Raw genomic sequence first — 10,864 nt, 5'->3', positions numbered from 1 at the left:
GGCAGAGACCTAACTATAGAGAGGTAGATCGACTAGTGTATGTGTGGAGAAGGAGAGAGACCTAGCTATGTATTGAGGGAGATCGGTCGGCATCCATGCATACGTGTAGAAGAGGAATAAGGTTGGGGGAAAGATAAAGGTAGAGTGTTGGAGGGTTGGTGGTGGAGTTGCTTCTCACAAATGGTGGGAAAGGCATGCTAGACAAACGGACGGTACGAGTGCAATATCAATAAGAGAGGGGATGTCTGCCTGTCTATGCACGTGCATGTGGGAGACGGGCCAAGAGGTTTGCAAGGATGATGAGGGGGGACGATATGGTTGTGGTAAGTAGACATAACTACATAGGAAGATCAATCGTCGTGTGTCCGAGAAAGGGAGAGACATAACTAGTGAGGTAAGTCGATCGATGCGTGGGAAAAAAGAATTATAGTCGACCTAGCTATATGTAGGGAGATCGGTATGTATACATGCATGCATGTGATAGAAACAAAGAAGGTCTAGAGAGACGGACAAGGGGAGAGGGGTGCAGCTAGGAGGTGGTGCGAGAGGCCTACTATGTCGAGGGGGGAAAAGTGTGCGCGTATGAGATCGATGAAAAGAGGGGAGGGAGTGTGCACCTGCGTGGAACCGTATTGGACATAGGGGGCATGGACGGTGCGAAGAGAAGAGGGGAAGTGTGTGTTTGTGGTAGGCACACTTGGCTAGAGAGGTATATCGACCGGTGTGTGCCGGAAAGAAGGAGCCCGGGGGCCTACACACACCATGGGTGAGCGACTAAAGAGAAATAACGAATGTGCGCAATGGAGGGGACGCTGAGGGAGGGTGAGAGGGCGGGCTTGTGCATGCACAATAGAAAGTTAGCGCTAGCTAGCTACAAAGAGAAGAGGATCGTGAAGGTGTAAAAGACGAACACAAATCATAATTCACTATAAAAAGTGGATTATGATATTTGAAGAAGATATCATAGTGTTTTAAACCGACGCATGCATGAATGAATATATATATAATGGTGATACGCATGGTGTGGTTATGAACATGTTATACTACATATAATATATAGAACATTGATTATAATTTGGGATAATGTGGGCTTTTCCAGCTTAGGGCTAAATACTTGTCATAATGTAGGGGCGGGGCACTATACTTTGTGTGATAAACACAGTATACATATGGAACATGGTTTAGATTATGAATATCTAGTTAGTGCATCAAATGTACTATTATTTGGAATCAACATCAAGTGTATTCCAAAATTTGAAATCGAATTCATATAGTACACATAGTTCATATCTATCTCTATAGTAATCATGTGGTGTGTTGCTAAGGTAATACACGAATGATGGTTTAAGTTGGCAATAATCATGATTGTAGATTCTTGTTCAAATAGAGAAACAAATTCAAATTTAGTTCGAATTGCAGCGGTAGTATAGACATTTTGGAATGCACTAAAATGTTGGTATGAGTAGGTTACATGCATTATATAGCTAGCGAGAAAAATTTAATTGGACATAACATGGATTCATAGCTTTGAATAGCATTTGTATAGTAAAACGGGACAAGACTCTCTCTTTGTGTGGTGTGAATAGTTTTATTTTTTTCATTTTTTTCGTTGAGAGAAGTGCGAATTGATTTGGTACATACAATATTACATGTTAAGCTTGTCCCTCAAATTCAACCTGCGCATTGTTATACCCTGAAAATTCAGATATATTGCTCCCAAAAATCGCGCCTTGCTATCCCGAAATTACAACGCGCATGAAAACTCCCTCCAGCTGCCAAATCCCGACACGTGAAATCCCCCTTCTAACCCTGAGCCGAAAGGGCCGCTAGTTCAAATCGATGGGGATACTTTTGTAACACACCCTACATTTTGGACAAGTGTGTACCTAAGTCATGGTTCCCCCCTCACATCACCTCCTTTTTGCCATTCAAAATCCCAGGCCACCACAACCTCTCTGCTCCAACCGCGAAACCCCACCCTCCTCCATCCGCCACCTCACCGCTGCCCAGTCGGAGCCTCTTCCCCGACGACAACGTCCGCCGCAACTGCTCTACGTCCCTCATCCACCTCCCCGGATGAGGATCCGTCGTCCATCTCGTCATCCCGCTTGTTCAGACGCCCCGTCCTCCACCTTTAAGGAGCTGCTCCGATGATCGCCTCGTTTATCGCGGCTGCTCCATCCCCATAGCGCCGCCTTAACCTGCTCCACCGAAACCGCAACATCCTCACCGACTCCTCTGACGAAGCCAAGGCCAACTTGGCACCATCAAAGAGGTTGTACACTCATCGCATCACACCTTCTCCTTAACTCGACCACCCGGCGCCGACGGTGCTCCAACCCGCACCCCCATGGCGCGGTTACCTCGAAGCCGGCGCCGCGTGCGACATCTCCATGGCGGCTCTCCCCCAGTGCGAGGCCCCTTTGGTGGTGGCGTCCATACAATCCAGAACTGTTGTTGCTGCTCCGGCTCTCGCTCGTGCTGCCGCTGCTGCTCCGGCTCTCGCTCGCTTTGTCGCGCTGCTACTGCTGCTTCGGCTCTCGCTCACTCGCTCGCGCTGCTACTGCTGCTCCGACTCTCGCTCACTCGCGCTGTTGCTCTGCTCTCCCCTTTGCTTGTGCTCCTGCTCTGCTCTCTCCCTCGCTCGTGCTGCTGCTCTGCTCTTGTTCTCGCTCACGCTGTTGATGCTGGTACACGGGCTGCTGCAGCTACACGAGTGATGCCTGCTTGAACTACGTCGGTATTTCCCCAAAGAGGAAGGGATGATGCATCACAGTGAAGGTAGGTATTTCCCTCAGTGATGAGACCAAGGTTATCGAACCAGTACAAGCAACACAACATAAACAACACCTACACACAAATAACAAATACTCGCAACCCGACGGGTTAAAGGGGTTGTCAATCCCTTTCTGGTAACGGTGCCTCAAATTGGCGAGAAGACGTGATAAAGTTGTGCTAGATAGGATAAATGAATCACAATATAAATAAAGTGCAGCAAGGTATTTTTGTATTTTTGGTTTAATAGATCTGAAAAGAAAACCAAAGGAAAATAGAGCGCAAAGGCAAATATGATGAGAAGAGATCCGGGGGCCGTAGGTTTCACTAATGGTTGTTGGATTACAGGTTCCGCAAACCCTTGAGATGTTCGAACTCTGGGGTGCGTGCGGAGATCTCAACCTACCCAGCCTGCCTACCCGTGATCCTCCTAAGCCAAGCGCGACGAGCTCGAAGAAATAGAGACACAACAGTTTATCCTGGTTCGGGCCACCTTGCGGTGTAATACCCTACTCCAGTGTTTTGGTGGATTGCCTCGAAGGGATGAGGATGAACTAGTATAGTGGATGACCTGGCCTCAGGAGGTGAGGTGTTCTTGAGCTCGAGGGAGCTAAGGGGGTGTAAACTAGTTGCCCTCTATGGTTGTGGCTAAGTCCTATTTATAGTGGCCTTGGTCCTCTTCCCAAATGTTGGTGGGAAGGGATCCCACAACGGCCGGATTTGAAAGGGGACAAGTAGTACAACTTATCTTGACAAAAGTAGTCTTTGCCTGTGAAAAGCCTCTGGTCATGACGCTACGATGGGCTCGGCGATGACCTCCGCCCTACCGTCCTAGAGGTCTTGGTCTTGTTGCACCAGAATGGAAACCTTTGGCTGATTCCTCAAGACTCCGTGCCTATTGCTTGCCTCCCTTGCACCGAACAGGAAACCTCAGTTCTGTGCCCGCTTGGCGCCTGCCTGGCTTTGTTCGTCATGGCTTACGTCAGCTGAGCCTCGTGAGGCAATCCTTGCATAGAACTCTCCGCCCCTCGGGAGCCAGCCTGAAGAGGCCGATCCCCTCAGGGGTCTTGGCGTCGTCCGCCTCGCGAGGCTTTGCCCCTCGCAAGGGTCTTGAGTTGTTGATGCTGAAGCTAGGCAGTACCAGGCCGTCGATGGAGCCACGAGGTGGGCCGCAGGCAGGCAGGGCTGGATACCCCCATATCCAGAATGCCGACAGTAGCCCCAGGGCCCAAGGCGCGCTCGGACTTGGCTTCCAAGCGTAGCCAAAGGGCAAGTGCAGAGCGCCACGGGCCCTAACCACCTGCGGCCTTGATGATGCGTGGCAATTAATGGGATGTGGGCGACTCTACTTTCCCATGCTGCCTCAACAACTGTTCGACTTGACGGAACAATGCGGCATGCAGAAGATCATGATGGCACGAGGTCGTAGAGGCCAGCGGTTGGCCTCCTTTGGCTATAAATGTGAGGGAGGGGCAGAGCCCCTCGCCCATCTCTCCTTCGTCTTGCCTTCGCCTACTTCTTCTCTTCTTTGTCTCGCTCCAATGGCGTCGCCGAGGAGGTTTTCAGCGGCCGAGAAAGGGAAGGCTTCCAAGGAGGAGCCAGCCTCTCTGCCTCCTAAGAGAGGTTGTAGTTGTCCCCACAAGCATCCCATGGATCCTCCGGCGGCCCCTAGGGGGTGTGGGCGCGCACCCCACAGAGCCGGAACTTCTCTTGGTGCCCGCGCTGGCACCTATTCTCGCGGCGGGGGCCACCGGCTTCGGAGCAGCCCCCACGATGAAGGGAGGTGTGCCATGATCGTGCGCCCACCTTGGCCACGCTTTTCCTTGCTGGACGTGCTCCCTGAATTCATGGTGTGGTTGGAGAGACCGGCCGGCACCTTACTCCAACTTCCGCATTTCTTCTCCGGCGACCTTCCTTCTTCAGGGCTTGACGGTCTCTGGCTGCAGGCTGACGGCTGCTGTAGCAGGGCTTCGTGGGTCGGGGCTGAGGTCGCCGCCTCCGGCAGCGTGGTCTTGACCCGCGGCTGACAAACTTTTGCCCGCGCGTGAGGCCTAGGCGGAAGGTGCACCCTCCACTTCAAGTACGACGGCCTGGCGACCCTCAATGTGAGGGTATTCAGGGAGGACGGCCGTTGCATGGGGTGCTGCCTGGAGGATGGCAGCGGCGACGAAGGTGGCGAAGGTGAGCTTGGTCTTGGCGGCACGCGCTCCTCCTGCCGAGATGGCAGCTCTTCCTCAGATGAGAGATCGAGCAGTTGCGGCTATGACTGGCCCCCACGTCGTCGTGCTCGGGTCAAGGACGTCGGTGGTTCGTCCTGCCGTCGTGCTCCAGTAAAGCTGGAGAGGAGCCCGACATGAGGCTGGGGGCTGGCAAACTTGGACTCCGGGCCGGATGCTACCCCAGGTCGCATACGGAGGAACTGGTGGAGCGTCGAGCCACCTTGAGGCGCTGCTTGAGGATGCGGCACTGGTGCTAGGTTCGTAAGCCTTCGGGCCCTCTTTGTTTAGCATTTCCTTTCTTCTGTAATTCGAAAAAAGGATGGTGTACCCTGCGGGGGCATGTAATGACTATGGAAGTTATGCCCTTTATGCTATGCTTGCTATCTTGATGTTGTGTTGTACCGTTTGCGATCTGGGCAAGCTAGAATAGGAAAACTTAGCTTGGCATGTGCATAGTAGTTTTCCGCCTCATGAAGACCTGGCCTTAGGTACTCGACAGGGCCCCCTTTCCTGGGGAGCCGAAGGTTTTAGACCCTGGGAGACGCCTAGGGGTCTCAGGAGCCGCCGCAGTGCCGTCGCAAGGCTGCTTTCAATGGAAGAGAAAAACTGACGAGTGCCTCACTCCTCTTTGTGCGAGCCCGCTGCCATAGATTAGCTCTGACTTAGTGCACCGCGTCGCGCTGCCCCAGGGGCACGGATATGAGGGGTGCTAATGCCCATGAACTTGATCGAGGGCTCCTCGCGAGGATGAGGACGAAGCATCAGGGTTCGGCGCGGTGCGCGCGCGTGAGGGCAGGCCCGAGGCTCACACACCTGCCTAGCCCCATGCGCGAAGCGTGCAAGAGGAAGTGATGGGCGACTACCACCTCCCTCACGCCCTCGGGCCAAAAAAGGCTCAGGAGAAGAAAACAACTCTAGGTACCAAAGTTCGAAAATACCAAATTCATTGAAAGGTCACTAAAAACTGCAAGCAACTTCGGAAAGCAAATGAACAGCCGCGTCCGACACCTAATCTAGTCTTCTCACCATCGCGGAGCTAAGTGCTGCCACTAAGACATGGGAGGGAGCCCCCATGAGGCCCCAGGGCGAATCTCAGGAGACTCTGGGGCATGTACAACCCCACTCATTATTAGTGAGAGTTTCACGAGCGGAGACCTTCACTGGACGGAGCCTTGCTTCATAGGCCGGAGCCTTTCTTCAAGGGTAGAACTTCCGGAGGTGCTGGATGTTCTAGGCGTTCTGGATGGGGACCCCGTCCTGTATCTCCAGGCGCGCAGCGCCAGGCTTGGAGACACAGGCAATCCTAAATGGTCCCTCCCACATGGGAGAGAGCCTGTGCAGCCCCCTCCCTGGAGAGCACCCGCCTCAGAACGAGGTCACCCACCTCTAATGTCCTGGAGCGGACGCTGCAGCAGTGGTACCGCCGTAGCGAGGCTTGACGGTGGCGTTCCTTCCCCAGCATGAGACCCATCCCCCGTGTGGTGTGCTGGTGTGCCTCGTCGAACACCAGGACCCGCGTGGAGCGATGCTTGACATCGTGAGGGAGAACCGCTTCTGCTCCGTAGCCGAGGAAGAACGGTGTCTCTCCTGTTGGCTTGGTTGGGGTGGTTCGGATGGACCATAGTACGGAATGTACCTCATCGAGCTAGCCCCTCCCGTAGGCCTTGAGCTTCTTCTTGAAGGTCCTTGTCTTGAGGCATCTCAGGACTTCTGCATTGGCCTGCTCGTCCTGCCGTTGCTCCATGGGTGCGCCACTGAGGCGTAGCATATTTACGTTCCAAGGTTACCACAATATGTTTTGAAAAGGTTGCTGGTGAACTGCGAGCCGTTGTCAGTGACAATGCGGTTAGGGACCCCAAACCGGCTCACGATTCCCTTGATGAACTTGACGGCCGATCCAGCTGGGATGGTGTGTACGGCTTCTACCTAATCCCACTTGGTGAACTTGTCGATGGCGACGTAGAGGTATCGGTAGCCCCCTGGTGCTCGAGGGAACGGCCCCAAGATGTCCAGCCCCCAGACCGCGAATGGCCATGTGAGCGGGATTGTTTGGAGGCCCTACACGGGTTGGTGGATTTGCTTGGTGTGGAACTAGCATGCTTCACAGGAGCGCACCAGCTCTACGGCGTCATTGAGTGTGGTGGGCCAGTAGAAGCCGCTGCGGAACGCCTTGCCCACCAGAGTGCATGATGAGGAATGATGCCCGTAGTCCCCACCATGTATGTCCGCTAGCAGCCTAAGCACCTGTTCCCTGGAGATGCACCGCACGTCATCGGGCCTCTTGCGACATAACTCACCATCATGGAGGTAGTACGTGGTGGCTTGACGTGCCACGCGCTCGGCGTCCTCCTCCTTCTCTAGTAACGTTCCTTGAAGCAGGTACGCCTTGAACTCTTCGGTCCAGCACCCATCCTGAGGCTCGAGCGCAAGCAGCAAGCGGGCCCCCAAGGAGTGGCCACAAGCTGGGGCGCCCGTCTCAGGTGCCTCAGGCAAGTCCTCTTATGGTGGTGCTGGAGTCGCGGTGGGGGGAGCCGCAAACGGCTTGAAGAGCCGCTCCTCAAACACCCCCGGCTCCTCAGGGAGCCTGTGTGAGGCTCTCTTGGCGATGTCATCTACCTCCTTGTTTGTTCTGTGCGGCACGTGCTGCAGCTCCACGCCTAGGAACCTGATATGTCTCCAACGTATCTATAATTTTTGATTGTTCCATGCTATTATATTACCCATTTTGGATGTTTATGGGCTTTACTTTACACATTTATATCATTTTTGGGACTAACCTACTAACAGAAGGCCCAGCCCGTATTGCTGTTTTTTTGCCTATTTCACTGTTTCGAAGAAAAGGAATATCAAAAGGAGTCCAAACGGAATGAAACCTTCGGGAACGTGATTTTTGGAACAAACATGATCCAGAGGACTTGGAGTGGAAGTCAAGAAACAACCGAGGCAGCCACGAGGGTGCTCGGTGCGCCCCCCAACCTCGTGGGCCCCTCGGGCATCCACTGACCTACTTCTTGCTCCTATATATACCCATGTACCCCGAAAACATCAGAAGCGACCACGAAAAACTATTTCCACTGTCGTAACCTTCTGTATCCGCGAGATCCCATCCTGGAGCCTTTGTCGGCGCTCCGCCGGAGGGGGAATCGACCACAGAGGGCTTCTACATCAACACCATAGCCTCTCCGATGAGTTGTGAGTAGTTTACCACAGACCTTCGAGTCCATTTTAATTAGCTAGATGGCTTCTTCTCTCTCTTTGAATCTCAATACAAAGTTCTCCTTGATCTTTTTGGAGATCTTTTCGATGTAACTCTTTTTGTGGTGTGTTTGTCGAGATTCGATGAATTGTGGGTTTATAATTAAGTTTATCTATGAGAAATATTTGAATATCCTCTGAATTCTTTTATGTGTGACTAAGTTATCTTTGCAAGTCTCTTCGAATTATCAGTTTGGTTTGGCCTACTAGATTGATCTTTCTTGCAATGGGAGAAGTGCTTAGCTTTGGGTTCAATCTTGTGGTGTCCTTTCCCAGTGACAGCAGGGGCAGCAAGGCACGTATTGTATTGTTGCCATCGAGGATAAAAAGATGGGGTTTATATCATATTGCATGAGTTTATCCCTCTACATCATGTCATCTTTCTTAATGCGTTACTCCATTCTTTATGAACTTAATACTCTAGATGCATGCTGGATAGCGGTCGATGTGTGGAGTAATAGTAGTAGATGCAGGCAGGAGTCGGTCTACTTGTCACGGACGTGATGCCTATATACATGATCATGCCTAGATAATCTCATAATTATTCGCTTTTCTATCAATTGCTCGACAGCAATTTGTTCACCCACCGTAATACTTATGCTATCTTGAGAGAAGCAACTAGTGAAACCTATGGCCCCGGGTCTATATCTTATCATATAAGCTTTCAATCTACTTTTATTTGCATCTTTACTTTTCCCATTTATATTATAAAATACCAAAAATATTTATCTTATCATATTATCTCTATCAGATCTCACTTTCGCAAGTGGCCTTGAAGGGATTGACAACCCCATGCATTGGTTGCGAGTTCTTGTTTTTTTGTGTAGGTGCATGGGACTTCTGAGGAGCCTTCTACTGGATTGATACCTTGGTTCTCCAAAACTGAGGGAAATACTTACGCTACTATTGCTGCATCACCCTTTCCTCTTCAAGGAAAACCAATGCAAGCTCAAGACGTAGCAAGAAGGATTTCTAGCACCGTTGCCGGGGAGGTCTTCGCTCAAGTCAAGACATACCAAGTACCCATCACAAACTCATCTCCCTTGCACTTACATTATTTGCCATTTGCCTCTCATTTTCCTCTCCCCCACTTCACCCTTGACGTTTTATTCGCCCTCTCTTCCCAATCTCCTCTCTCTCTTTCGCTTGCCTTTTTGTTTGCTTGTGTGTTGGATTGCTTGTCGCTATGGCGCAAGATAATACCAAATTGTGTGACTTTTCCAATGCCAATAATAATGATTTCCTTAGTACTCCGATTGCTCCTCTTAATGATGTTGAGTCTTGTGAAATAATTTCTGCTTTGCTGAATCTTGTTATGAAAGATCAATTCTCCGGCCTTCCTAGTGAAGATGCCGCTACCCATCTAAACAACTTCGTTGATTTGTGTGAGATGCAAAAGAAGAAAAATACGGATATTGATATTGTTAAATCGAAGTTATTTCCATTTTCACTTAGAGATCATGCTAAAGTTTGGTTTTCGTCTTTGCCTAAGAATAGTATTGATTCATAGAATAAGTGCAAAGATGGTTTTATCTCTAAGTATTTTCCTCCCGCTAAGATCATCTCTCTTAGGAACGATATTATGAATTTTAAACAACTTGATCATGAGCATGTTTCCCAATCTTGGGAAAGAATGAAACTGATGATTCGCAATTGCCCTACTCATGGTTTGAATTTATGGATGATCATACAAAAATTTTATGTTGGGTTGAATTTTTCCTTCTAGAAATCTTTTAGATTCGGCCGTGGGAGGCACGTTTATGGAAATCACCATAGGATAAGCTACTAAACTCCTTGATAATATTATGGCTAATTATTCTCAATGGCACACCCAAAGATCTACTAGTAAAAAAGTGCATGCTATAGAAGAAATTAATGTTTTGAGTGGAAAGATGGATGAACTTATGAAATTGTTTGCTACTAAGAGTGCTTCTATTGATCCCAATGATATGCCTTTGTCTACTTTGATTGAGAATAATAATGAATCTATGGATGTGAATTTTGTTGGTAGGAATAATTTTGGTAACAATGCTTATAGAGGAAACTTTAATCCTAGACCGTTCCCTAGTAATTCCTCTAATAATTATGGAAATTCCTACAATAATTCTTATGGTAATTTTAATAATATGACCTCTGATTGTGAGAATAGTGTGAAAGAATTTATGATCTCTCAAAAGAATTTTAATGCCATGCTTGAAGAAAAACTGCTTAAGAACGTTGATAGACTTTCGCTTGATGTTGATTCTTTGAAACTTAGATCTAGTCCTCCTAAGCATGATATCAATGAGTCTCTCAAAGCTATGAGAATTTCCATTGACGAGTGCAAAGAAAGAACCACTAGATTGCATGCTAAGAAAGATTGCTTTGTAAAGGCGTGTTCTTCTAGTTTCCATGAAAATAATGATGAAGATCTTAAAGTTATTGATGTGTCCCCTATTAGATCTTTGTTTTGCAATATGAATCTTAATAATGATAAGACTGGAGATGAGTCAACTTTAGTTAAAAGGCATCCCAATGATTCGGAGTTCTTAGATCTTGATGCTAAATATGGTAAAAGTGGGATTGGAGAGGTCAAGACTTTAAATAGCATTGAACCCACTATCTTGGATTTCAAG

Source organism: Triticum aestivum, chromosome 2B (genome assembly GCF_018294505.1).
Source record: "Triticum aestivum cultivar Chinese Spring chromosome 2B, IWGSC CS RefSeq v2.1, whole genome shotgun sequence".
Classification (NCBI taxonomy): domain Eukaryota; kingdom Viridiplantae; phylum Streptophyta; class Magnoliopsida; order Poales; family Poaceae; genus Triticum; species Triticum aestivum.
This window is presented reverse-complemented; position numbering follows the sequence as displayed.